Source organism: Aulonocara sp. 'chitande type north' Nkhata Bay, linkage group LG8 (genome assembly GCF_057382095.1).
Source record: "Aulonocara sp. 'chitande type north' Nkhata Bay isolate Kocher_YH1m ecotype deep benthic linkage group LG8, A_spYH_male_GT1.1, whole genome shotgun sequence".
In the NCBI taxonomy this organism is placed as follows: Eukaryota; Metazoa; Chordata; class Actinopteri; order Cichliformes; family Cichlidae; genus Aulonocara; species Aulonocara sp. 'chitande type north' Nkhata Bay.
The window spans coordinates 24,966,251-24,988,390 of record NC_141351.1 but is presented as its reverse complement, the minus strand read 5'-3'; the positions used below and the strand labels follow the sequence as shown (position 1 = coordinate 24,988,390).

The window sequence follows — 22,140 nt, the reverse complement described above, 5'->3', positions numbered from 1 at the left end:
TCAGGCAGGGTTCCATGGTGTAATGGTTAGCACTCTGGACTCTGAATCCAGCGATCTGAGTTCAAGTCTCAGTGGAACCTCATTTGGCTTTCTAGCACTTTGCTCCACAGGTACATTAGCATTAGCACACGCTAGCATAAGAATCTAGTCAGTTGAAGAGCAAGTTAGTGGCCCAGTCAGTTCCACTCCTCTTGTGTTGGCTGATCTCATCTGCACATGGTCTTCATGCTGCACCAAACCTCGCTCATGCTCTTCTGCTGCACTTTCCACTTCAGCTTCCTGCTGTATCGTTCATTAGCCACCTTGACTCAAGTCAACTTTTCCTCTTGCACTCTTCCCACTTCCAATCCCTTTGCCACCTCTGAAGGCCCCGATCTTCTTCTTGACAAGCTCTTTGATGTCCTTTGTTTGGCTAGCACACAACCTACAGAAGACAAAACCAAGAGACTTAATTCTCAATAGGGATGCAAGTAAAACAGAGAAAATGCTGGACAAGCAGAGTTGTCTAAAGAGTGAATATCAATTCCCTTGTAACCAAAGAAGGAAAAGACCCATGTTTCCGCCCGGTTTCGGACCGGGGACCTTTCGCGTGTGAGGCGAACGTGATAACCACTACACTACGGAAACCCCGAAAGACAGCTTGTTTGGCTTTCCAATGTGTCTCACTGAGTAATCTCGCACTCTGACAAATTTGGTGACACGTTCCTATCATGGCCTTGAAGTAAAAGGAGCCATGGAGAAGAGACAGACGCACTCTAGCAAGGAGTCTGAACTGTAGTCTCCATGTTAGGCTCACTTAAACTTTGGACATTTAGGAGTTCACTAAAGCAAGCACAGCTCAACATATGCTGCCCTAAGAACCCCAGAACCTCTGGCAGCAGAACTGTTGCCTAAAGCGCCCATTTGTTTCATTGCCTTGGGCATTGGCTGAAAATAGGCCCAAGTCCTGTGCAGGCCACCTAGAGCCAGTCATTTCCAAGAGCTTAGTCTGTGCCTCCATCTTCAGGAAATATAGCGACTGGAGATTTGTTGATTTGTGTGAAGTCTGTGGAGTTTGCAGAAATTTGGGCCATAGACAACTCTTTAGCAAGACGAGCATCCAAAGGTTACAGATGTCAGAGACCTGAACCAGATTTGAGTACTTTCTCTTGTCTGTGTCCCAAACAGCAGTAGAACCCCACAAGTTCAAGCAGTGCCTGCAGTCAGACACTTTTATATCAGGACGCATAAGCAAAGACGCATGCTTCCGCCCGGTTTCGGACCGGGGACCTTTCGCGTGTTAGGCGAACGTGATAACCACTACACTACGGAAACTGAGCTTGCGTACCCCGTAGTAATTAAAGGAGCATTTCAATGCTTTCTTACATTTGTGGACTTTTATGACAGATCATGTAGGACTATTGAGAAGGAGGGAACTCCCATTTGTGTCATTCTTCAAGCACTCCCCCACTTATGGCTGTATTGACAATGCAAATTGTGATCTCAAGATTGCATCTCTTGTCATGGGAGCTGATCTTCTGGTTGACAAGCTCTTTGATGTCCTTTGTTTGGCTAGCACACAATCTACAGAAGACAAGACCAAGAAACTTATTTGTCAGTAGGGACGCACGTAAAACAGAGAAAATGCTGCACAAGCAGTGTTCTCTTGGACTAGCATCTCTTCTGATGGGAGCTCTTTCTGAGAAGACCTTTTCGACTTGTGAGCGCACAGGTGGAATTCATGTTTCTTCAAGCCCATTATAGGACTAGATTATTAGATTGACTAGGATCTGGTGTGCGATTAAGGTGTGTGTGGTCATTGCAGGTAAAAGGAAGAACAGAGAAGGAAACTGCTCACTCCCCGTCGGGGAATCGAACCCCGGTCTTCCGCGTGACAGGCGGAGATACTGTCCACTATACTAACGAGGACCTCTGAAGCACTGCAATGGTCACGTCAAGCTGCGATTCGCAGCAGGTATGACAGGTAAAATTTGGCTGGCCGTGTAGAAATCCCCATCGGTTTACCAGGAACTACACTTTTATGCCTGTTTGACACAGATCTTTTGTGTGCTTCAGGCAGGGTTCCATGGTGTAATGGTTAGCACTCTGGACTCTGAATCCAGCGATCTGAGTTCAAGTCTCAGTGGAACCTCATTTGGCTTTCTAGCACTTTGCTCCACAGGTACATTAGCATTAGCACACGCTAGCATAAGAATCTAGTCAGTTGAAGAGCAAGTTAGTGGCCCAGTCAGTTCCACTCCTCTTGTGTTGGCTGATCTCATCTGCACATGGTCTTCATGCTGCACCAAACCTCGCTCATGCTCTTCTGCTGCACTTTCCACTTCAGCTTCCTGCTGTATCGTTCATTAGCCACCTTGACTCAAGTCAACTTTTCCTCTTGCACTCTTCCCACTTCCAATCCCTTTGCCACCTCTGAAGGCCCCGATCTTCTTCTTGACAAGCTCTTTGATGTCCTTTGTTTGGCTAGCACACAACCTACAGAAGACAAAACCAAGAGACTTAATTCTCAATAGGGATGCAAGTAAAACAGAGAAAATGCTGGACAAGCAGAGTTGTCTAAAGAGTGAATATCAATTCCCTTGTAACCAAAGAAGGAAAAGACCCATGTTTCCGCCCGGTTTCGGACCGGGGACCTTTCGCGTGTGAGGCGAACGTGATAACCACTACACTACGGAAACCCCGAAAGACAGCTTGTTTGGCTTTCCAATGTGTCTCACTGAGTAATCTCGCACTCTGACAAATTTGGTGACATGTTCCTATCATGGCCTTGAAGTAAAAGGAGCCATGGAGAAGAGACAGACGCACTCTAGCAAGGAGTCTGAACTGTAGTCTCCATGTTAGGCTCACTTAAACTTTGGACATTTAGGAGTTCACTAAAGCAAGCACAGCTCAACATATGCTGCCCTAAGAACCCCAGAACCTCTGGCAGCAGAACTGTTGCCTAAAGCGCCCATTTGTTTCATTGCCTTGGGCATTGGCTGAAAATAGGCCCAAGTCCTGTGCAGGCCACCTAGAGCCAGTCATTTCCAAGAGCTTAGTCTGTGCCTCCATCTTCAGGAAATATAGCGACTGGAGATTTGTTGATTTGTGTGAAGTCTGTGGAGTTTGCAGAAATTTGGGCCATAGACAACTCTTTAGCAAGACGAGCATCCAAAGGTTACAGATGTCAGAGACCTGAACCAGATTTGAGTACTTTCTCTTGTCTGTGTCCCAAACAGCAGTAGAACCCCACAAGTTCAAGCAGTGCCTGCAGTCAGACACTTTTATATCAGGACGCATAAGCAAAGACGCATGCTTCCGCCCGGTTTCGGACCGGGGACCTTTCGCGTGTTAGGCGAACGTGATAACCACTACACTACGGAAACTGAGCTTGCGTACCCCGTAGTAATTAAAGGAGCATTTCAATGCTTTCTTACATTTGTGGACTTTTATGACAGATCATGTAGGACTATTGAGAAGGAGGGAACTCCCATTTGTGTCATTCTTCAAGCACTCCCCCACTTATGGCTGTATTGACAATGCAAATTGTGATCTCAAGATTGCATCTCTTGTCATGGGAGCTGATCTTCTGGTTGACAAGCTCTTTGATGTCCTTTGTTTGGCTAGCACACAATCTACAGAAGACAAGACCAAGAAACTTATTTGTCAGTAGGGACGCACGTAAAACAGAGAAAATGCTGCACAAGCAGTGTTCTCTTGGACTAGCATCTCTTCTGATGGGAGCTCTTTCTGAGAAGACCTTTTCGACTTGTGAGCGCACAGGTGGAATTCATGTTTCTTCAAGCCCATTATAGGACTAGATTATTAGATTGACTAGGATCTGGTGTGCGATTAAGGTGTGTGTGGTCATTGCAGGTAAAAGGCAGAACAGAGAAGGAAACTGCTCACTCCCCGTCGGGGAATCGAACCCCGGTCTTCCGCGTGACAGGCGGAGATACTGTCCACTATACTAACGAGGACCTCTGAAGCACTGCAATGGTCACGTCAAGCTGCGATTCGCAGCAGGTATGACAGGTAAAATTTGGCTGGCCGTGTAGAAATCCCCATCGGTTTACCAGGAACTACACTTTTATGCCTGTTTGACACAGATCTTTTGTGTGCTTCAGGCAGGGTTCCATGGTGTAATGGTTAGCACTCTGGACTCTGAATCCAGCGATCTGAGTTCAAGTCTCAGTGGAACCTCATTTGGCTTTCTAGCACTTTGCTCCACAGGTACATTAGCATTAGCACACGCTAGCATAAGAATCTAGTCAGTTGAAGAGCAAGTTAGTGGCCCAGTCAGTTCCACTCCTCTTGTGTTGGCTGATCTCATCTGCACATGGTCTTCATGCTGCACCAAACCTCGCTCATGCTCTTCTGCTGCACTTTCCACTTCAGCTTCCTGCTGTATCGTTCATTAGCCACCTTGACTCAAGTCAACTTTTCCTCTTGCACTCTTCCCACTTCCAATCCCTTTGCCACCTCTGAAGGCCCCGATCTTCTTCTTGACAAGCTCTTTGATGTCCTTTGTTTGGCTAGCACACAACCTACAGAAGACAAAACCAAGAGACTTAATTCTCAATAGGGATGCAAGTAAAACAGAGAAAATGCTGGACAAGCAGAGTTGTCTAAAGAGTGAATATCAATTCCCTTGTAACCAAAGAAGGAAAAGACCCATGTTTCCGCCCGGTTTCGGACCGGGGACCTTTCGCGTGTGAGGCGAACGTGATAACCACTACACTACGGAAACCCCGAAAGACAGCTTGTTTGGCTTTCCAATGTGTCTCACTGAGTAATCTCGCACTCTGACAAATTTGGTGACATGTTCCTATCATGGCCTTGAAGTAAAAGGAGCCATGGAGAAGAGACAGACGCACTCTAGCAAGGAGTCTGAACTGTAGTCTCCATGTTAGGCTCACTTAAACTTTGGACATTTAGGAGTTCACTAAAGCAAGCACAGCTCAACATATGCTGCCCTAAGAACCCCAGAACCTCTGGCAGCAGAACTGTTGCCTAAAGCGCCCATTTGTTTCATTGCCTTGGGCATTGGCTGAAAATAGGCCCAAGTCCTGTGCAGGCCACCTAGAGCCAGTCATTTCCAAGAGCTTAGTCTGTGCCTCCATCTTCAGGAAATATAGCGACTGGAGATTTGTTGATTTGTGTGAAGTCTGTGGAGTTTGCAGAAATTTGGGCCATAGACAACTCTTTAGCAAGACGAGCATCCAAAGGTTACAGATGTCAGAGACCTGAACCAGATTTGAGTACTTTCTCTTGTCTGTGTCCCAAACAGCAGTAGAACCCCACAAGTTCAAGCAGTGCCTGCAGTCAGACACTTTTATATCAGGACGCATAAGCAAAGACGCATGCTTCCGCCCGGTTTCGGACCGGGGACCTTTCGCGTGTTAGGCGAACGTGATAACCACTACACTACGGAAACTGAGCTTGCGTACCCCGTAGTAATTAAAGGAGCATTTCAATGCTTTCTTACATTTGTGGACTTTTATGACAGATCATGTAGGACTATTGAGAAGGAGGGAACTCCCATTTGTGTCATTCTTCAAGCACTCCCCCACTTATGGCTGTATTGACAATGCAAATTGTGATCTCAAGATTGCATCTCTTGTCATGGGAGCTGATCTTCTGGTTGACAAGCTCTTTGATGTCCTTTGTTTGGCTAGCACACAATCTACAGAAGACAAGACCAAGAAACTTATTTGTCAGTAGGGACGCACGTAAAACAGAGAAAATGCTGCACAAGCAGTGTTCTCTTGGACTAGCATCTCTTCTGATGGGAGCTCTTTCTGAGAAGACCTTTTCGACTTGTGAGCGCACAGGTGGAATTCATGTTTCTTCAAGCCCATTATAGGACTAGATTATTAGATTGACTAGGATCTGGTGTGCGATTAAGGTGTGTGTGGTCATTGCAGGTAAAAGGCAGAACAGAGAAGGAAACTGCTCACTCCCCGTCGGGGAATCGAACCCCGGTCTTCCGCGTGACAGGCGGAGATACTGTCCACTATACTAACGAGGACCTCTGAAGCACTGCAATGGTCACGTCAAGCTGCGATTCGCAGCAGGTATGACAGGTAAAATTTGGCTGGCCGTGTAGAAATCCCCATCGGTTTACCAGGAACTACACTTTTATGCCTGTTTGACACAGATCTTTTGTGTGCTTCAGGCAGGGTTCCATGGTGTAATGGTTAGCACTCTGGACTCTGAATCCAGCGATCTGAGTTCAAGTCTCAGTGGAACCTCATTTGGCTTTCTAGCACTTTGCTCCACAGGTACATTAGCATTAGCACACGCTAGCATAAGAATCTAGTCAGTTGAAGAGCAAGTTAGTGGCCCAGTCAGTTCCACTCCTCTTGTGTTGGCTGATCTCATCTGCACATGGTCTTCATGCTGCACCAAACCTCGCTCATGCTCTTCTGCTGCACTTTCCACTTCAGCTTCCTGCTGTATCGTTCATTAGCCACCTTGACTCAAGTCAACTTTTCCTCTTGCACTCTTCCCACTTCCAATCCCTTTGCCACCTCTGAAGGCCCCGATCTTCTTCTTGACAAGCTCTTTGATGTCCTTTGTTTGGCTAGCACACAACCTACAGAAGACAAAACCAAGAGACTTAATTCTCAATAGGGATGCAAGTAAAACAGAGAAAATGCTGGACAAGCAGAGTTGTCTAAAGAGTGAATATCAATTCCCTTGTAACCAAAGAAGGAAAAGACCCATGTTTCCGCCCGGTTTCGGACCGGGGACCTTTCGCGTGTGAGGCGAACGTGATAACCACTACACTACGGAAACCCCGAAAGACAGCTTGTTTGGCTTTCCAATGTGTCTCACTGAGTAATCTCGCACTCTGACAAATTTGGTGACATGTTCCTATCATGGCCTTGAAGTAAAAGGAGCCATGGAGAAGAGACAGACGCACTCTAGCAAGGAGTCTGAACTGTAGTCTCCATGTTAGGCTCACTTAAACTTTGGACATTTAGGAGTTCACTAAAGCAAGCACAGCTCAACATATGCTGCCCTAAGAACCCCAGAACCTCTGGCAGCAGAACTGTTGCCTAAAGCGCCCATTTGTTTCATTGCCTTGGGCATTGGCTGAAAATAGGCCCAAGTCCTGTGCAGGCCACCTAGAGCCAGTCATTTCCAAGAGCTTAGTCTGTGCCTCCATCTTCAGGAAATATAGCGACTGGAGATTTGTTGATTTGTGTGAAGTCTGTGGAGTTTGCAGAAATTTGGGCCATAGACAACTCTTTAGCAAGACGAGCATCCAAAGGTTACAGATGTCAGAGACCTGAACCAGATTTGAGTACTTTCTCTTGTCTGTGTCCCAAACAGCAGTAGAACCCCACAAGTTCAAGCAGTGCCTGCAGTCAGACACTTTTATATCAGGACGCATAAGCAAAGACGCATGCTTCCGCCCGGTTTCGGACCGGGGACCTTTCGCGTGTTAGGCGAACGTGATAACCACTACACTATGGAAACTGAGCTTGCGTACCCCGTAGTAATTAAAGGAGCATTTCAATGCTTTCTTACATTTGTGGACTTTTATGACAGATCATGTAGGACTATTGAGAAGGAGGGAACTCCCATTTGTGTCATTCTTCAAGCACTCCCCCACTTATGGCTGTATTGACAATGCAAATTGTGATCTCAAGATTGCATCTCTTGTCATGGGAGCTGATCTTCTGGTTGACAAGCTCTTTGATGTCCTTTGTTTGGCTAGCACACAATCTACAGAAGACAAGACCAAGAAACTTATTTGTCAGTAGGGACGCACGTAAAACAGAGAAAATGCTGCACAAGCAGTGTTCTCTTGGACTAGCATCTCTTCTGATGGGAGCTCTTTCTGAGAAGACCTTTTCGACTTGTGAGCGCACAGGTGGAATTCATGTTTCTTCAAGCCCATTATAGGACTAGATTATTAGATTGACTAGGATCTGGTGTGCGATTAAGGTGTGTGTGGTCATTGCAGGTAAAAGGCAGAACAGAGAAGGAAACTGCTCACTCCCCGTCGGGGAATCGAACCCCGGTCTTCCGCGTGACAGGCGGAGATACTGTCCACTATACTAACGAGGACCTCTGAAGCACTGCAATGGTCACGTCAAGCTGCGATTCGCAGCAGGTATGACAGGTAAAATTTGGCTGGCCGTGTAGAAATCCCCATCGGTTTACCAGGAACTACACTTTTATGCCTGTTTGACACAGATCTTTTGTGTGCTTCAGGCAGGGTTCCATGGTGTAATGGTTAGCACTCTGGACTCTGAATCCAGCGATCTGAGTTCAAGTCTCAGTGGAACCTCATTTGGCTTTCTAGCACTTTGCTCCACAGGTACATTAGCATTAGCACACGCTAGCATAAGAATCTAGTCAGTTGAAGAGCAAGTTAGTGGCCCAGTCAGTTCCACTCCTCTTGTGTTGGCTGATCTCATCTGCACATGCTCTTCTGCTGCACTTTCCACTTCATTTTCCTGCTATATCGTTCATTAGCCACCTTGACTCAAGTCAACTTTTCCTCTTGCACTCTTCTCACTTCTAATCCTGTTGCCACCTCCGAAGGCCCCGATCTTCTTCTTGACAAGCTCTTTGATGTCCTTTGTTTGGCTAGCACACAACCTACAGAAGACAAAACCAAGAGACTTAATTCTCAATAGGGATGCAAGTAAAACAGAGAAAATGCTGGACAAGCAGAGTTGTCTAAAGAGTGAATATCAATTCCCTTGTGACCAAAGAAGGAAAAGACCCATGTTTTCGCCCGGTTTCGGACCGGGGACCTTTCGCGTGTGAGGCGAACGTGATAACCACTACACTACGGAAACCCCTAAAGACAGCTTCTTTGGCTTTCCAATGTGTCTCACTGAGTAATCTCGCACTCTGACAAATCTGGTGACATGTTCCTATCATGGCCTTGAAGTAAAAGGAGCCATGGAGAAGAGACAGACGCACTCTAGCAAGGAGTCTGAACTGTAGTCTCCATGTTAGGCTCACTTAAACTTTGGACATTTAGGAGTTCACTAAAGCAAGCACAGCTCAACATATGCTGCCCTAAGAACCCCAGAACCTCTGGCAGCAGAACTGTTGCCTAAAGCGCCCATTTGTTTCATTGCCTTGGGCATTGGCTGAAAATAGGCCCAAGTCCTGTGCAGGCCACCTAGAGCCAGTCATTTCCAAGAGCTTAGTCTGTGCCTCCATCTTCAGGAAATATAGCGACTGGAGATTTGTTGATTTGTGTGAAGTCTGTGGAGTTTGCAGAAATTTGGGCCATAGACAACTCTTTAGCAAGACGAGCATCCAAAGGTTACAGATGTCAGAGACCTGAACCAGATTTGAGTACTTTCTCTTGTCTGTGTCCCAAACAGCAGTAGAACCCCACAAGTTCAAGCAGTGCCTGCAGTCAGACACTTTTATATCAGGACGCATAAGCAAAGACGCATGCTTCCGCCCGGTTTCGGACCGGGGACCTTTCGCGTGTTAGGCGAACGTGATAACCACTACACTACGGAAACTGAGCTTGCGTACCCCGTAGTAATTAAAGGAGCATTTCAATGCTTTCTTACATTTGTGGACTTTTATGACAGATCATGTAGGACTATTGAGAAGGAGGGAACTCCCATTTGTGTCATTCTTCAAGCACTCCCCCACTTATGGCTGTATTGACAATGCAAATTGTGATCTCAAGATTGCATCTCTTGTCATGGGAGCTGATCTTCTGGTTGACAAGCTCTTTGATGTCCTTTGTTTGGCTAGCACACAATCTACAGAAGACAAGACCAAGAAACTTATTTGTCAGTAGGGACGCACGTAAAACAGAGAAAATGCTGCACAAGCAGTGTTCTCTTGGACTAGCATCTCTTCTGATGGGAGCTCTTTCTGAGAAGACCTTTTCGACTTGTGAGCGCACAGGTGGAATTCATGTTTCTTCAAGCCCATTATAGGACTAGATTATTAGATTGACTAGGATCTGGTGTGCGATTAAGGTGTGTGTGGTCATTGCAGGTAAAAGGCAGAACAGAGAAGGAAACTGCTCACTCCCCGTCGGGGAATCGAACCCCGGTCTTCCGCGTGACAGGCGGAGATACTGTCCACTATACTAACGAGGACCTCTGAAGCACTGCAATGGTCACGTCAAGCTGCGATTCGCAGCAGGTATGACAGGTAAAATTTGGCTGGCCGTGTAGAAATCCCCATCGGTTTACCAGGAACTACACTTTTATGCCTGTTTGACACAGATCTTTTGTGTGCTTCAGGCAGGGTTCCATGGTGTAATGGTTAGCACTCTGGACTCTGAATCCAGCGATCTGAGTTCAAGTCTCAGTGGAACCTCATTTGGCTTTCTAGCACTTTGCTCCACAGGTACATTAGCATTAGCACACGCTAGCATAAGAATCTAGTCAGTTGAAGAGCAAGTTAGTGGCCCAGTCAGTTCCACTCCTCTTGTGTTGGCTGATCTCATCTGCACATGCTCTTCTGCTGCACTTTCCACTTCATTTTCCTGCTATATCGTTCATTAGCCACCTTGACTCAAGTCAACTTTTCCTCTTGCACTCTTCTCACTTCTAATCCTGTTGCCACCTCCGAAGGCCCCGATCTTCTTCTTGACAAGCTCTTTGATGTCCTTTGTTTGGCTAGCACACAACCTACAGAAGACAAAACCAAGAGACTTAATTCTCAATAGGGATGCAAGTAAAACAGAGAAAATGCTGGACAAGCAGAGTTGTCTAAAGAGTGAACATCAATTCCCTTGTGACCAAAGAAGGAAAAGACCCATGTTTCCGCCCGGTTTCGGACCGGGGACCTTTCGCGTGTGAGGCGAACGTGATAACCACTACACTACGGAAACCCCTAAAGACAGCTTCTTTGGCTTTCCAATGTGTCTCACTGAGTAATCTCGCACTCTGACAAATCTGGTGACATGTTCCTATCATGGCCTTGAAGTAAAAGGAGCCATGGAGAAGAGACAGACGCACTCTAGCAAGGAGTCTGAACTGTAGTCTCCATGTTAGGCTCACTTAAACTTTGGACATTTAGGAGTTCACTAAAGCAAGCACAGCTCAACATATGCTGCCCTAAGAACCCCAGAACCTCTGGCAGCAGAACTGTTGCCTAAAGCGCCCATTTGTTTCATTGCCTTGGGCATTGGCTGAAAATAGGCCCAAGTCCTGTGCAGGCCACCTAGAGCCAGTCATTTCCAAGAGCTTAGTCTGTGCCTCCATCTTCAGGAAATATAGCGACTGGAGATTTGTTGATTTGTGTGAAGTCTGTGGAGTTTGCAGAAATTTGGGCCATAGACAACTCTTTAGCAAGACGAGCATCCAAAGGTTACAGATGTCAGAGACCTGAACCAGATTTGAGTACTTTCTCTTGTCTGTGTCCCAAACAGCAGTAGAACCCCACAAGTTCAAGCAGTGCCTGCAGTCAGACACTTTTATATCAGGACGCATAAGCAAAGACGCATGCTTCCGCCCGGTTTCGGACTGGGGACCTTTCGCGTGTTAGGCGAACGTGATAACCACTACACTACGGAAACTGAGCTTGCGTACCCCGTAGTAATTAAAGGAGCATTTCAATGCTTTCTTACATTTGTGGACTTTTATGACAGATCATGTAGGACTATTGAGAAGGAGGGAACTCCCATTTGTGTCATTCTTCAAGCACTCCCCCACTTATGGCTGTATTGACAATGCAAATTGTGATCTCAAGATTGCATCTCTTGTCATGGGAGCTGATCTTCTGGTTGACAAGCTCTTTGATGTCCTTTGTTTGGCTAGCACACAATCTACAGAAGACAAGACCAAGAAACTTATTTGTCAGTAGGGACGCACGTAAAACAGAGAAAATGCTGCACAAGAAGTGTTCTCTTGGACTAGCATCTCTTCTGATGGGAGCTCTTTCTGAGAAGACCTTTTCGACTTGTGAGCGCACAGGTGGAATTCATGTTTCTTCAAGCCCATTATAGGACTAGATTATTAGATTGACTAGGATCTGGTGTGCGATTAAGGTGTGTGTGGTCATTGCAGGTAAAAGGCAGAACAGAGAAGGAAACTGCTCACTCCCCGTCGGGGAATCGAACCCCGGTCTTCCGCGTGACAGGCGGAGATACTGTCCACTATACTAACGAGGACCTCTGAAGCACTGCAATGGTCACGTCAAGCTGCGATTCGCAGCAGGTATGACAGGTAAAATTTGGCTGGCCGTGTAGAAATCCCCATCGGTTTACCAGGAACTACACTTTTATGCCTGTTTGACACAGATCTTTTGTGTGCTTCAGGCAGGGTTCCATGGTGTAATGGTTAGCACTCTGGACTCTGAATCCAGCGATCTGAGTTCAAGTCTCAGTCGAACCGCATTTGGCTTTCTAGCACTTTGCACCACAGGTACATTAGCATTAGCACACCCTAGCATAAGAATCTAGTCAGTTGAAGAGCAAGTTAGTGGCCCAGTCAGTTCCACTCCTCTTGTGTTGGCTGATCTCATCTGCACATGGTCTTCATGCTGCACCAAACCTCGCTCATGCTCTTCTGCTGCACTTTCCACTTCAGCTTCCTGCTGTATCGTTCATTAGCCACCTTGACTCAAGTCAACTTTTCCTCTTGCACTCTTCCCACTTCCAATCCCTTTGCCACCTCTGAAGGCCCCGATCTTCTTCTTGACAAGCTCTTTGATGTCCTTTGTTTGGCTAGCACACAACCTACAGAAGACAAAACCAAGAGACTTAATTCTCAATAGGGATGCAAGTAAAACAGAGAAAATGCTGGACAAGCAGAGTTGTCTAAAGAGTGAATATCAATTCCCTTGTAACCAAAGAAGGAAAAGACCCATGTTTCCGCCCGGTTTCGGACCGGGGACCTTTCGCGTGTGAGGCGAACGTGATAACCACTACACTACGGAAACCCCGAAAGACAGCTTGTTTGGCTTTCCAATGTGTCTCACTGAGTAATCTCGCACTCTGACAAATTTGGTGACATGTTCCTATCATGGCCTTGAAGTAAAAGGAGCCATGGAGAAGAGACAGACGCACTCTAGCAAGGAGTCTGAACTGTAGTCTCCATGTTAGGCTCACTTAAACTTTGGACATTTAGGAGTTCACTAAAGCAAGCACAGCTCAACATATGCTGCCCTAAGAACCCCAGAACCTCTGGCAGCAGAACTGTTGCCTAAAGCGCCCATTTGTTTCATTGCCTTGGGCATTGGCTGAAAATAGGCCCAAGTCCTGTGCAGGCCACCTAGAGCCAGTCATTTCCAAGAGCTTAGTCTGTGCCTCCATCTTCAGGAAATATAGCGACTGGAGATTTGTTGATTTGTGTGAAGTCTGTGGAGTTTGCAGAAATTTGGGCCATAGACAACTCTTTAGCAAGACGAGCATCCAAAGGTTACAGATGTCAGAGACCTGAACCAGATTTGAGTACTTTCTCTTGTCTGTGTCCCAAACAGCAGTAGAACCCCACAAGTTCAAGCAGTGCCTGCAGTCAGACACTTTTATATCAGGACGCATAAGCAAAGACGCATGCTTCCGCCCGGTTTCGGACCGGGGACCTTTCGCGTGTTAGGCGAACGTGATAACCACTACACTACGGAAACTGAGCTTGCGTACCCCGTAGTAATTAAAGGAGCATTTCAATGCTTTCTTACATTTGTGGACTTTTATGACAGATCATGTAGGACTATTGAGAAGGAGGGAACTCCCATTTGTGTCATTCTTCAAGCACTCCCCCACTTATGGCTGTATTGACAATGCAAATTGTGATCTCAAGATTGCATCTCTTGTCATGGGAGCTGATCTTCTGGTTGACAAGCTCTTTGATGTCCTTTGTTTGGCTAGCACACAATCTACAGAAGACAAGACCAAGAAACTTATTTGTCAGTAGGGACGCACGTAAAACAGAGAAAATGCTGCACAAGCAGTGTTCTCTTGGACTAGCATCTCTTCTGATGGGAGCTCTTTCTGAGAAGACCTTTTCGACTTGTGAGCGCACAGGTGGAATTCATGTTTCTTCAAGCCCATTATAGGACTAGATTATTAGATTGACTAGGATCTGGTGTGCGATTAAGGTGTGTGTGGTCATTGCAGGTAAAAGGCAGAACAGAGAAGGAAACTGCTCACTCCCCGTCAGGGAATCGAACCCCGGTCTTCCGCGTGACAGGCGGAGATACTGTCCACTATACTAACGAGGACCTCTGAAGCACTGCAATGGTCACGTCAAGCTGCGATTCGCAGCAGGTATGACAGGTAAAATTTGGCTGGCCGTGTAGAAATCCCCATCGGTTTACCAGGAACTACACTTTTATGCCTGTTTGACACAGATCTTTTGTGTGCTTCAGGCAGGGTTCCATGGTGTAATGGTTAGCACTCTGGACTCTGAATCCAGCGATCTGAGTTCAAGTCTCAGTGGAACCTCATTTGGCTTTCTAGCACTTTGCTCCACAGGTACATTAGCATTAGCACACGCTAGCATAAGAATCTAGTCAGTTGAAGAGCAAGTTAGTGGCCCAGTCAGTTCCACTCCTCTTGTGTTGGCTGATCTCATCTGCACATGGTCTTCATGCTGCACCAAACCTCGCTCATGCTCTTCTGCTGCACTTTCCACTTCAGCTTCCTGCTGTATCGTTCATTAGCCACCTTGACTCAAGTCAACTTTTCCTCTTGCACTCTTCCCACTTCCAATCCCTTTGCCACCTCTGAAGGCCCCGATCTTCTTCTTGACAAGCTCTTTGATGTCCTTTGTTTGGCTAGCACACAACCTACAGAAGACAAAACCAAGAGACTTAATTCTCAATAGGGATGCAAGTAAAACAGAGAAAATGCTGGACAAGCAGAGTTGTCTAAAGAGTGAATATCAATTCCCTTGTAACCAAAGAAGGAAAAGACCCATGTTTCCGCCCGGTTTCGGACCGGGGACCTTTCGCGTGTGAGGCGAACGTGATAACCACTACACTACGGAAACCCCGAAAGACAGCTTGTTTGGCTTTCCAATGTGTCTCACTGAGTAATCTCGCACTCTGACAAATTTGGTGACATGTTCCTATCATGGCCTTGAAGTAAAAGGAGCCATGGAGAAGAGACAGACGCACTCTAGCAAGGAGTCTGAACTGTAGTCTCCATGTTAGGCTCACTTAAACTTTGGACATTTAGGAGTTCACTAAAGCAAGCACAGCTCAACATATGCTGCCCTAAGAACCCCAGAACCTCTGGCAGCAGAACTGTTGCCTAAAGCGCCCATTTGTTTCATTGCCTTGGGCATTGGCTGAAAATAGGCCCAAGTCCTGTGCAGGCCACCTAGAGCCAGTCATTTCCAAGAGCTTAGTCTGTGCCTCCATCTTCAGGAAATATAGCGACTGGAGATTTGTTGATTTGTGTGAAGTCTGTGGAGTTTGCAGAAATTTGGGCCATAGACAACTCTTTAGCAAGACGAGCATCCAAAGGTTACAGATGTCAGAGACCTGAACCAGATTTGAGTACTTTCTCTTGTCTGTGTCCCAAACAGCAGTAGAACCCCACAAGTTCAAGCAGTGCCTGCAGTCAGACACTTTTATATCAGGACGCATAAGCAAAGACGCATGCTTCCGCCCGGTTTCGGACCGGGGACCTTTCGCGTGTTAGGCGAACGTGATAACCACTACACTACGGAAACTGAGCTTGCGTACCCCGTAGTAATTAAAGGAGCATTTCAATGCTTTCTTACATTTGTGGACTTTTATGACAGATCATGTAGGACTATTGAGAAGGAGGGAACTCCCATTTGTGTCATTCTTCAAGCACTCCCCCACTTATGGCTGTATTGACAATGCAAATTGTGATCTCAAGATTGCATCTCTTGTCATGGGAGCTGATCTTCTGGTTGACAAGCTCTTTGATGTCCTTTGTTTGGCTAGCACACAATCTACAGAAGACAAGACCAAGAAACTTATTTGTCAGTAGGGACGCACGTAAAACAGAGAAAATGCTGCACAAGCAGTGTTCTCTTGGACTAGCATCTCTTCTGATGGGAGCTCTTTCTGAGAAGACCTTTTCGACTTGTGAGCGCACAGGTGGAATTCATGTTTCTTCAAGCCCATTATAGGACTAGATTATTAGATTGACTAGGATCTGGTGTGCGATTAAGGTGTGTGTGGTCATTGCAGGTAAAAGGCAGAACAGAGAAGGAAACTGCTCACTCCCCGTCGGGGAATCGAACCCCGGTCTTCCGCGTGACAGGCGGAGATACTGTCCACTATACTAACGAGGACCTCTGAAGCACTGCAATGGTCACGTCAAGCTGCGATTCGCAGCAGGTATGACAGGTAAAATTTGGCTGGCCGTGTAGAAATCCCCATCGGTTTACCAGGAACTACACTTTTATGCCTGTTTGACACAGATCTTTTGTGTGCTTCAGGCAGGGTTCCATGGTGTAATGGTTAGCACTCTGGACTCTGAATCCAGCGATCTGAGTTCAAGTCTCAGTGGAACCTCATTTGGCTTTCTAGCACTTTGCTCCACAGGTACATTAGCATTAGCACACGCTAGCATAAGAATCTAGTCAGTTGAAGAGCAAGTTAGTGGCCCAGTCAGTTCCACTCCTCTTGTGTTGGCTGATCTCATCTGCACATGGTCTTCATGCTGCACCAAACCTCGCTCATGCTCTTCTGCTGCACTTTCCACTTCAGCTTCCTGCTGTATCGTTCATTAGCCACCTTGACTCAAGTCAACTTTTCCTCTTGCACTCTTCCCACTTCCAATCCCTTTGCCACCTCTGAAGGCCCCGATCTTCTTCTTGACAAGCTCTTTGATGTCCTTTGTTTGGCTAGCACACAACCTACAGAAGACAAAACCAAGAGACTTAATTCTCAATAGGGATGCAAGTAAAACAGAGAAAATGCTGGACAAGCAGAGTTGTCTAAAGACTGAATATCAATTCCCTTGTAACCAAAGAAGGAAAAGACCCATGTTTCCGCCCGGTTTCGGACCGGGGACCTTTCGCGTGTGAGGCGAACGTGATAACCACTACACTACGGAAACCCCGAAAGACAGCTTGTTTGGCTTTCCAATGTGTCTCACTGAGTAATCTCGCACTCTGACAAATTTGGTGACATGTTCCTATCATGGCCTTGAAGTAAAAGGAGCCATGGAGAAGAGACAGACGCACTCTAGCAAGGAGTCTGAACTGTAGTCTCCATGTTAGGCTCACTTAAACTTTGGACATTTAGGAGTTCACTAAAGCAAGCACAGCTCAACATATGCTGCCCTAAGAACCCCAGAACCTCTGGCAGCAGAACTGTTGCCTAAAGCGCCCATTTGTTTCATTGCCTTGGGCATTGGCTGAAAATAGGCCCAAGTCCTGTGCAGGCCACCTAGAGCCAGTCATTTCCAAGAGCTTAGTCTGTGCCTCCATCTTCAGGAAATATAGCGACTGGAGATTTGTTGATTTGTGTGAAGTCTGTGGAGTTTGCAGAAATTTGGGCCATAGACAACTCTTTAGCAAGACGAGCATCCAAAGGTTACAGATGTCAGAGACCTGAACCAGATTTGAGTACTTTCTCTTGTCTGTGTCCCAAACAGCAGTAGAACCCCACAAGTTCAAGCAGTGCCTGCAGTCAGACACTTTTATATCAGGACGCATAAGCAAAGACGCATGCTTCCGCCCGGTTTCGGACCGAGGACCTTTCGCGTGTTAGGCGAACGTGATAACCACTACACTACGGAAACTGAGCTTGCGTACCCCGTAGTAATTAAAGGAGCATTTCAATGCTTTCTTACATTTGTGGACTTTTATGACAGATCATGTAGGACTATTGAGAAGGAGGGAACTCCCATTTGTGTCATTCTTCAAGCACTCCCCCACTTATGGCTGTATTGACAATGCAAATTGTGATCTCAAGATTGCATCTCTTGTCATGGGAGCTGATCTTCTGGTTGACAAGCTCTTTGATGTCCTTTGTTTGGCTAGCACACAATCTACAGAAGACAAGACCAAGAAACTTATTTGTCAGTAGGGACGCACGTAAAACAGAGAAAATGCTGCACAAGCAGTGTTCTCTTGGACTAGCATCTCTTCTGATGGGAGCTCTTTCTGAGAAGACCTTTTCGACTTGTGAGCGCACAGGTGGAATTCATGTTTCTTCAAGCCCATTATAGGACTAGATTATTAGATTGACTAGGATCTGGTGTGCGATTAAGGTGTGTGTGGTCATTGCAGGTAAAAGGCAGAACAGAGAAGGAAACTGCTCACTCCCCGTCGGGGAATCGAACCCCGGTCTTCCGCGTGACAGGCGGAGATACTGTCCACTATACTAACGAGGACCTCTGAAGCACTGCAATGGTCACGTCAAGCTGCGATTCGCAGCAGGTATGACAGGTAAAATTTGGCTGGCCGTGTAGAAATCCCCATCGGTTTACCAGGAACTACACTTTTATGCCTGTTTGACACAGATCTTTTGTGTGCTTCAGGCAGGGTTCCATGGTGTAATGGTTAGCACTCTGGACTCTGAATCCAGCGATCTGAGTTCAAGTCTCAGTGGAACCTCATTTGGCTTTCTAGCACTTTGCTCCACAGGTACATTAGCATTAGCACACCCTAGCATAAGAATCTAGTCAGTTGAAGAGCAAGTTAGTGGCCCAGTCAGTTCCACTCCTCTTGTGTTGGCTGATCTCATCTGCACATGGTCTTCATGCTGCACCAAACCTCGCTCATGCTCTTCTGCTGCACTTTCCACTTCAGCTTCCTGCTGTATCGTTCATTAGCCACCTTGACTCAAGTCAACTTTTCCTCTTGCACTCTTCTCACTTCTAATCCTGTTGCCACCTCTGAAGGCCCCGATCTTCTTCTTGACAAGCTCTTTGATGTCCTTTGTTTGGCTAGCACACAACCTACAGAAGACAAAACCAAGAGACTTAATTCTCAATAGGGATGCAAGTAAAACAGAGAAAATGCTGGACAAGCAGAGTTGTCTAAAGAGTGAATATCAATTCCCTTGTGACCAAAGAAGGAAAAGACCCATGTTTTCGCCCGGTTTCGGACCGGGGACCTTTCACGTGTAAGGCGAACGTGATAACCACTACACTACGGAAACTGAGCTTGCGTACCCCGTAGTAATTAAAGGAGCATTTCAATGCTTTCTTACATTTGTGGACTTTTATGACAGATCATGTAGGACTATTGAGAAGGAGGGAACTCCCATTTGTGTCATTCTTCAAGCACTCCCCCACTTATGGCTGTATTGACAATGCAAATTGTGATCTCAAGATTGCATCTCTTGTCATGGGAGCTGATCTTCTGGTTGACAAGCTCTTTGATGTCCTTTGTTTGGCTAGCACACAATCTACAGAAGACAAGACCAAGAAACTTATTTGTCAGTAGGGACGCACGTAAAACAGAGAAAATGCTGCACAAGCAGTGTTCTCTTGGACTAGCATCTCTTCTGATGGGAGCTCTTTCTGAGAAGACCTTTTCGACTTGTGAGCGCACAGGTGGAATTCATGTTTCTTCAAGCCCATTATAGGACTAGATTATTAGATTGACTAGGATCTGGTGTGCGATTAAGGTGTGTGTGGTCATTGCAGGTAAAAGGCAGAACAGAGAAGGAAACTGCTCACTCCCCGTCGGGGAATTGAACCCCGGTCTTCCGCGTGACAGGCGGAGATACTGTCCACTATACTAACGAGGACCTCTGAAGCACTGCAATGGTCACGTCAAGCTGCGATTCGCAGCAGGTATGACAGGTAAAATTTGGCTGGCCGTGTAGAAATCCCCATCGGTTTACCAGGAACTACACTTTTATGCCTGTTTGACACAGATCTTTTGTGTGCTTCAGGCAGGGTTCCATGGTGTAATGGTTAGCACTCTGGACCCTGAATCCAGCGATCTGAGTTCAAGTCTCAGTGGAACCTCATTTGGCTTTCTAGCACTTTGCTCCACAGGTACATTAGCATTAGCACACGCTAGCATAAGAATCTAGTCAGTTGAAGAGCAAGTTAGTGGCCCAGTCAGTTCCACTCCTCTTGTGTTGGCTGATCTCATCTGCACATGGTCTTCATTCTGCACCAAACCTCGCTCATGCTCTTCTGCTGCACTTTCCACTTCAGCTTCCTGCTGTATCGTTCATTAGCCACCTTGACTCAAGTCAACTTTTCCTCTTGCACTCTTCCCACTTCCAATCCCTTTGCCACCTCTGAAGGCCCCGATCTTCTTCTTGACAAGCTCTTTGATGTCCTTTGTTTGGCTAGCACACAACCTACAGAAGACAAAACCAAGAGACTTAATTCTCAATAGGGATGCAAGTAAAACAGAGAAAATGCTGGACAAGCAGAGTTGTCTAAAGAGTGAATATGAATTCCCTTGTAACCAAAGAAGGAAAAGACCCATGTTTCCGCCCGGTTTCGGACAGGGGACCTTTCGCGTGTGAGGCGAACGTGATAACCACTACACTACGGAAACCCTGAAAGACAGCTTGTTTGGCTTTCCAATGTGTCTCACTGAGTAATCTCGCACTCTGACAAATTTGGTGACATGTTCCTATCATGGCCTTGAAGTAAAAGGAGCCATGGAGAAGAGACAGACGCACTCTAGCAAGGAGTCTGAACTGTAGTCTCCATGTTAGGCTCACTTAAACTTTGGACATTTAGGAGTTCACTAAAGCAAGCACAGCTCAACATATGCTGCCCTAAGAACCCCAGAACCTCTGGCAGCAGAACTGTTGCCTAAAGCGCCCATTTGTTTCATTGCCTTGGGCATTGGCTGAAAATAGGCCCAAGTCCTGTGCAGGCCACCTAGAGCCAGTCATTTCCAAGAGCTTAGTCTGTGCCTCCATCTTCAGGAAATATAGCGACTGGAGATTTGTTGATTTGTGTGAAGTCTGTGGAGTTTGCAGAAATTTGGGCCATAGACAACTCTTTAGCAAGACGAGCATCCAAAGGTTACAGATGTCAGAGACCTGAACCAGATTTGAGTACTTTCTCTTGTCTGTGTCCCAAACAGCAGTAGAACCCCACAAGTTCAAGCAGTGCCTGCAGTCAGACACTTTTATATCAGGACGCATAAGCAAAGACGCATGCTTCCGCCCGGTTTCGGACAGGGGACCTTTCGCGTGTTAGGCGAACGTGATAACCACTACACTACGGAAACTGAGCTTGCGTACCCCGTAGTAATTAAAGGAGCATTTCAATGCTTTCTTACATTTGTGGACTTTTATGACAGATCATGTAGGACTATTGAGAAGGAGGGAACTCCCATTTGTGTCATTCTTCAAGCACTCCCCCACTTATGGCTGTATTGACAATGCAAATTGTGATCTCAAGATTGCATCTCTTGTCATGGGAGCTGATCTTCTGGTTGACAAGCTCTTTGATGTCCTTTGTTTGGCTAGCACACAATCTACAGAAGACAAGACCAAGAAACTTATTTGTCAGTAGGGACGCACGTAAAACAGAGAAAATGCTGCACAAGCAGTGTTCTCTTGGACTAGCATCTCTTCTGATGGGAGCTCTTTCTGAGAAGACCTTTTCGACTTGTGAGCGCACAGGTGGAATTCATGTTTCTTCAAGCCCATTATAGGACTAGATTATTAGATTGACTAGGATCTGGTGTGCGATTAAGGTGTGTGTAGTCATTGCAGGTAAAAGGCAGAACAGAGAAGGAAACTGCTCACTCCCCGTCGGGGAATCGAACCCCGGTCTTCCGCGTGACAGGCGGAGATACTGTCCACTATACTAACGAGGACCTCTGAAGCACTGCAATGGTCACGTCAAGCTGCGATTCGCAGCAGGTATGACAGGTAAAATTTGGCTGGCCGTGTAGAAATCCCCATCGGTTTACCAGGAACTACACTTTTATGCCTGTGTGACACAGATCTTTTGTGTGCTTCAGGCAGGGTTCCATGGTGTAATGGTTAGCACTCTGGACTCTGAATCCAGCGATCTGAGTTCAAGTCTCAGTGGAACCTCATTTGGCTTTCTAGCACTTTGCTCCACAGGTACATTAGCATTAGCACACGCTAGCATAAGAATCTAGTCAGTTGAAGAGCAAGTTAGTGGCCCAGTCAGTTCCACTCCTCTTGTGTTGGCTGATCTCATCTGCACATGGTCTTCATGCTGCACCAAACCTCGCTCATGCTCTTCTGCTGCACTTTCCACTTCAGCTTCCTGCTGTATCGTTCATTAGCCACCTTGACTCAAGTCAACTTTTCCTC

General features: G+C 46.5%; 44 non-coding genes across 44 annotated transcripts; 12 read left to right on the top strand and 32 right to left on the bottom strand.

Annotated features, from left to right (window-relative positions):
• Positions 1-8: 8 nt before the first annotated feature.
• On the top strand, positions 9-80 carry trnaq-cug (transfer RNA glutamine (anticodon CUG)). The gene has a single exon. It is a non-coding gene; the product is annotated as a tRNA-Gln (tRNA).
• A 474-nt stretch (positions 81-554) lies between these two features.
• Positions 555-627, bottom strand: trnav-cac (transfer RNA valine (anticodon CAC)). Its single transcript has one exon. It is a non-coding gene; the product is annotated as a tRNA-Val (tRNA).
• Positions 628-1,241: 614 nt separating this feature from the next.
• On the bottom strand, positions 1,242-1,314 carry trnav-aac (transfer RNA valine (anticodon AAC)). The gene has a single exon. It is a non-coding gene; the product is annotated as a tRNA-Val (tRNA).
• A 522-nt stretch (positions 1,315-1,836) lies between these two features.
• On the bottom strand, positions 1,837-1,908 carry trnad-guc (transfer RNA aspartic acid (anticodon GUC)). The gene has a single exon. It is a non-coding gene; the product is annotated as a tRNA-Asp (tRNA).
• A 151-nt stretch (positions 1,909-2,059) lies between these two features.
• Positions 2,060-2,131, top strand: trnaq-cug (transfer RNA glutamine (anticodon CUG)). The gene has a single exon. It is a non-coding gene; the product is annotated as a tRNA-Gln (tRNA).
• A 474-nt stretch (positions 2,132-2,605) lies between these two features.
• On the bottom strand, positions 2,606-2,678 carry trnav-cac (transfer RNA valine (anticodon CAC)). Its single transcript has one exon. It is a non-coding gene; the product is annotated as a tRNA-Val (tRNA).
• Positions 2,679-3,292: 614 nt separating this feature from the next.
• trnav-aac (transfer RNA valine (anticodon AAC)) lies at positions 3,293-3,365 on the bottom strand. Its single transcript has one exon. It is a non-coding gene; the product is annotated as a tRNA-Val (tRNA).
• Positions 3,366-3,887: 522 nt separating this feature from the next.
• Positions 3,888-3,959, bottom strand: trnad-guc (transfer RNA aspartic acid (anticodon GUC)). Its single transcript has one exon. It is a non-coding gene; the product is annotated as a tRNA-Asp (tRNA).
• Positions 3,960-4,110: 151 nt separating this feature from the next.
• trnaq-cug (transfer RNA glutamine (anticodon CUG)) lies at positions 4,111-4,182 on the top strand. Its single transcript has one exon. It is a non-coding gene; the product is annotated as a tRNA-Gln (tRNA).
• A 474-nt stretch (positions 4,183-4,656) lies between these two features.
• On the bottom strand, positions 4,657-4,729 carry trnav-cac (transfer RNA valine (anticodon CAC)). The gene has a single exon. It is a non-coding gene; the product is annotated as a tRNA-Val (tRNA).
• A 614-nt stretch (positions 4,730-5,343) lies between these two features.
• Positions 5,344-5,416, bottom strand: trnav-aac (transfer RNA valine (anticodon AAC)). Its single transcript has one exon. It is a non-coding gene; the product is annotated as a tRNA-Val (tRNA).
• Positions 5,417-5,938: 522 nt separating this feature from the next.
• Positions 5,939-6,010, bottom strand: trnad-guc (transfer RNA aspartic acid (anticodon GUC)). The gene has a single exon. It is a non-coding gene; the product is annotated as a tRNA-Asp (tRNA).
• A 151-nt stretch (positions 6,011-6,161) lies between these two features.
• Positions 6,162-6,233, top strand: trnaq-cug (transfer RNA glutamine (anticodon CUG)). The gene has a single exon. It is a non-coding gene; the product is annotated as a tRNA-Gln (tRNA).
• Positions 6,234-6,707: 474 nt separating this feature from the next.
• trnav-cac (transfer RNA valine (anticodon CAC)) lies at positions 6,708-6,780 on the bottom strand. Its single transcript has one exon. It is a non-coding gene; the product is annotated as a tRNA-Val (tRNA).
• Positions 6,781-7,394: 614 nt separating this feature from the next.
• On the bottom strand, positions 7,395-7,467 carry trnav-aac (transfer RNA valine (anticodon AAC)). The gene has a single exon. It is a non-coding gene; the product is annotated as a tRNA-Val (tRNA).
• A 522-nt stretch (positions 7,468-7,989) lies between these two features.
• trnad-guc (transfer RNA aspartic acid (anticodon GUC)) lies at positions 7,990-8,061 on the bottom strand. Its single transcript has one exon. It is a non-coding gene; the product is annotated as a tRNA-Asp (tRNA).
• Positions 8,062-8,212: 151 nt separating this feature from the next.
• On the top strand, positions 8,213-8,284 carry trnaq-cug (transfer RNA glutamine (anticodon CUG)). The gene has a single exon. It is a non-coding gene; the product is annotated as a tRNA-Gln (tRNA).
• Positions 8,285-8,728: 444 nt separating this feature from the next.
• On the bottom strand, positions 8,729-8,801 carry trnav-cac (transfer RNA valine (anticodon CAC)). Its single transcript has one exon. It is a non-coding gene; the product is annotated as a tRNA-Val (tRNA).
• A 614-nt stretch (positions 8,802-9,415) lies between these two features.
• On the bottom strand, positions 9,416-9,488 carry trnav-aac (transfer RNA valine (anticodon AAC)). The gene has a single exon. It is a non-coding gene; the product is annotated as a tRNA-Val (tRNA).
• A 522-nt stretch (positions 9,489-10,010) lies between these two features.
• trnad-guc (transfer RNA aspartic acid (anticodon GUC)) lies at positions 10,011-10,082 on the bottom strand. The gene has a single exon. It is a non-coding gene; the product is annotated as a tRNA-Asp (tRNA).
• Positions 10,083-10,233: 151 nt separating this feature from the next.
• On the top strand, positions 10,234-10,305 carry trnaq-cug (transfer RNA glutamine (anticodon CUG)). The gene has a single exon. It is a non-coding gene; the product is annotated as a tRNA-Gln (tRNA).
• A 444-nt stretch (positions 10,306-10,749) lies between these two features.
• On the bottom strand, positions 10,750-10,822 carry trnav-cac (transfer RNA valine (anticodon CAC)). Its single transcript has one exon. It is a non-coding gene; the product is annotated as a tRNA-Val (tRNA).
• Positions 10,823-11,436: 614 nt separating this feature from the next.
• Positions 11,437-11,509, bottom strand: trnav-aac (transfer RNA valine (anticodon AAC)). The gene has a single exon. It is a non-coding gene; the product is annotated as a tRNA-Val (tRNA).
• Positions 11,510-12,031: 522 nt separating this feature from the next.
• Positions 12,032-12,103, bottom strand: trnad-guc (transfer RNA aspartic acid (anticodon GUC)). Its single transcript has one exon. It is a non-coding gene; the product is annotated as a tRNA-Asp (tRNA).
• Positions 12,104-12,254: 151 nt separating this feature from the next.
• trnaq-cug (transfer RNA glutamine (anticodon CUG)) lies at positions 12,255-12,326 on the top strand. The gene has a single exon. It is a non-coding gene; the product is annotated as a tRNA-Gln (tRNA).
• A 474-nt stretch (positions 12,327-12,800) lies between these two features.
• On the bottom strand, positions 12,801-12,873 carry trnav-cac (transfer RNA valine (anticodon CAC)). Its single transcript has one exon. It is a non-coding gene; the product is annotated as a tRNA-Val (tRNA).
• Positions 12,874-13,487: 614 nt separating this feature from the next.
• On the bottom strand, positions 13,488-13,560 carry trnav-aac (transfer RNA valine (anticodon AAC)). The gene has a single exon. It is a non-coding gene; the product is annotated as a tRNA-Val (tRNA).
• Positions 13,561-14,082: 522 nt separating this feature from the next.
• On the bottom strand, positions 14,083-14,154 carry trnad-guc (transfer RNA aspartic acid (anticodon GUC)). Its single transcript has one exon. It is a non-coding gene; the product is annotated as a tRNA-Asp (tRNA).
• Positions 14,155-14,305: 151 nt separating this feature from the next.
• trnaq-cug (transfer RNA glutamine (anticodon CUG)) lies at positions 14,306-14,377 on the top strand. The gene has a single exon. It is a non-coding gene; the product is annotated as a tRNA-Gln (tRNA).
• A 474-nt stretch (positions 14,378-14,851) lies between these two features.
• trnav-cac (transfer RNA valine (anticodon CAC)) lies at positions 14,852-14,924 on the bottom strand. Its single transcript has one exon. It is a non-coding gene; the product is annotated as a tRNA-Val (tRNA).
• A 614-nt stretch (positions 14,925-15,538) lies between these two features.
• Positions 15,539-15,611, bottom strand: trnav-aac (transfer RNA valine (anticodon AAC)). The gene has a single exon. It is a non-coding gene; the product is annotated as a tRNA-Val (tRNA).
• Positions 15,612-16,133: 522 nt separating this feature from the next.
• Positions 16,134-16,205, bottom strand: trnad-guc (transfer RNA aspartic acid (anticodon GUC)). Its single transcript has one exon. It is a non-coding gene; the product is annotated as a tRNA-Asp (tRNA).
• A 151-nt stretch (positions 16,206-16,356) lies between these two features.
• On the top strand, positions 16,357-16,428 carry trnaq-cug (transfer RNA glutamine (anticodon CUG)). Its single transcript has one exon. It is a non-coding gene; the product is annotated as a tRNA-Gln (tRNA).
• Positions 16,429-16,902: 474 nt separating this feature from the next.
• Positions 16,903-16,975, bottom strand: trnav-cac (transfer RNA valine (anticodon CAC)). Its single transcript has one exon. It is a non-coding gene; the product is annotated as a tRNA-Val (tRNA).
• A 614-nt stretch (positions 16,976-17,589) lies between these two features.
• On the bottom strand, positions 17,590-17,662 carry trnav-aac (transfer RNA valine (anticodon AAC)). Its single transcript has one exon. It is a non-coding gene; the product is annotated as a tRNA-Val (tRNA).
• A 522-nt stretch (positions 17,663-18,184) lies between these two features.
• Positions 18,185-18,256, bottom strand: trnad-guc (transfer RNA aspartic acid (anticodon GUC)). The gene has a single exon. It is a non-coding gene; the product is annotated as a tRNA-Asp (tRNA).
• A 151-nt stretch (positions 18,257-18,407) lies between these two features.
• Positions 18,408-18,479, top strand: trnaq-cug (transfer RNA glutamine (anticodon CUG)). The gene has a single exon. It is a non-coding gene; the product is annotated as a tRNA-Gln (tRNA).
• A 474-nt stretch (positions 18,480-18,953) lies between these two features.
• Positions 18,954-19,026, bottom strand: trnav-uac (transfer RNA valine (anticodon UAC)). The gene has a single exon. It is a non-coding gene; the product is annotated as a tRNA-Val (tRNA).
• A 522-nt stretch (positions 19,027-19,548) lies between these two features.
• Positions 19,549-19,620, bottom strand: trnad-guc (transfer RNA aspartic acid (anticodon GUC)). Its single transcript has one exon. It is a non-coding gene; the product is annotated as a tRNA-Asp (tRNA).
• Positions 19,621-19,771: 151 nt separating this feature from the next.
• On the top strand, positions 19,772-19,843 carry trnaq-cug (transfer RNA glutamine (anticodon CUG)). Its single transcript has one exon. It is a non-coding gene; the product is annotated as a tRNA-Gln (tRNA).
• A 474-nt stretch (positions 19,844-20,317) lies between these two features.
• On the bottom strand, positions 20,318-20,390 carry trnav-cac (transfer RNA valine (anticodon CAC)). The gene has a single exon. It is a non-coding gene; the product is annotated as a tRNA-Val (tRNA).
• A 614-nt stretch (positions 20,391-21,004) lies between these two features.
• On the bottom strand, positions 21,005-21,077 carry trnav-aac (transfer RNA valine (anticodon AAC)). The gene has a single exon. It is a non-coding gene; the product is annotated as a tRNA-Val (tRNA).
• A 522-nt stretch (positions 21,078-21,599) lies between these two features.
• On the bottom strand, positions 21,600-21,671 carry trnad-guc (transfer RNA aspartic acid (anticodon GUC)). Its single transcript has one exon. It is a non-coding gene; the product is annotated as a tRNA-Asp (tRNA).
• A 151-nt stretch (positions 21,672-21,822) lies between these two features.
• On the top strand, positions 21,823-21,894 carry trnaq-cug (transfer RNA glutamine (anticodon CUG)). The gene has a single exon. It is a non-coding gene; the product is annotated as a tRNA-Gln (tRNA).
• The last annotated feature ends 246 nt before the right edge of the window (positions 21,895-22,140 follow it).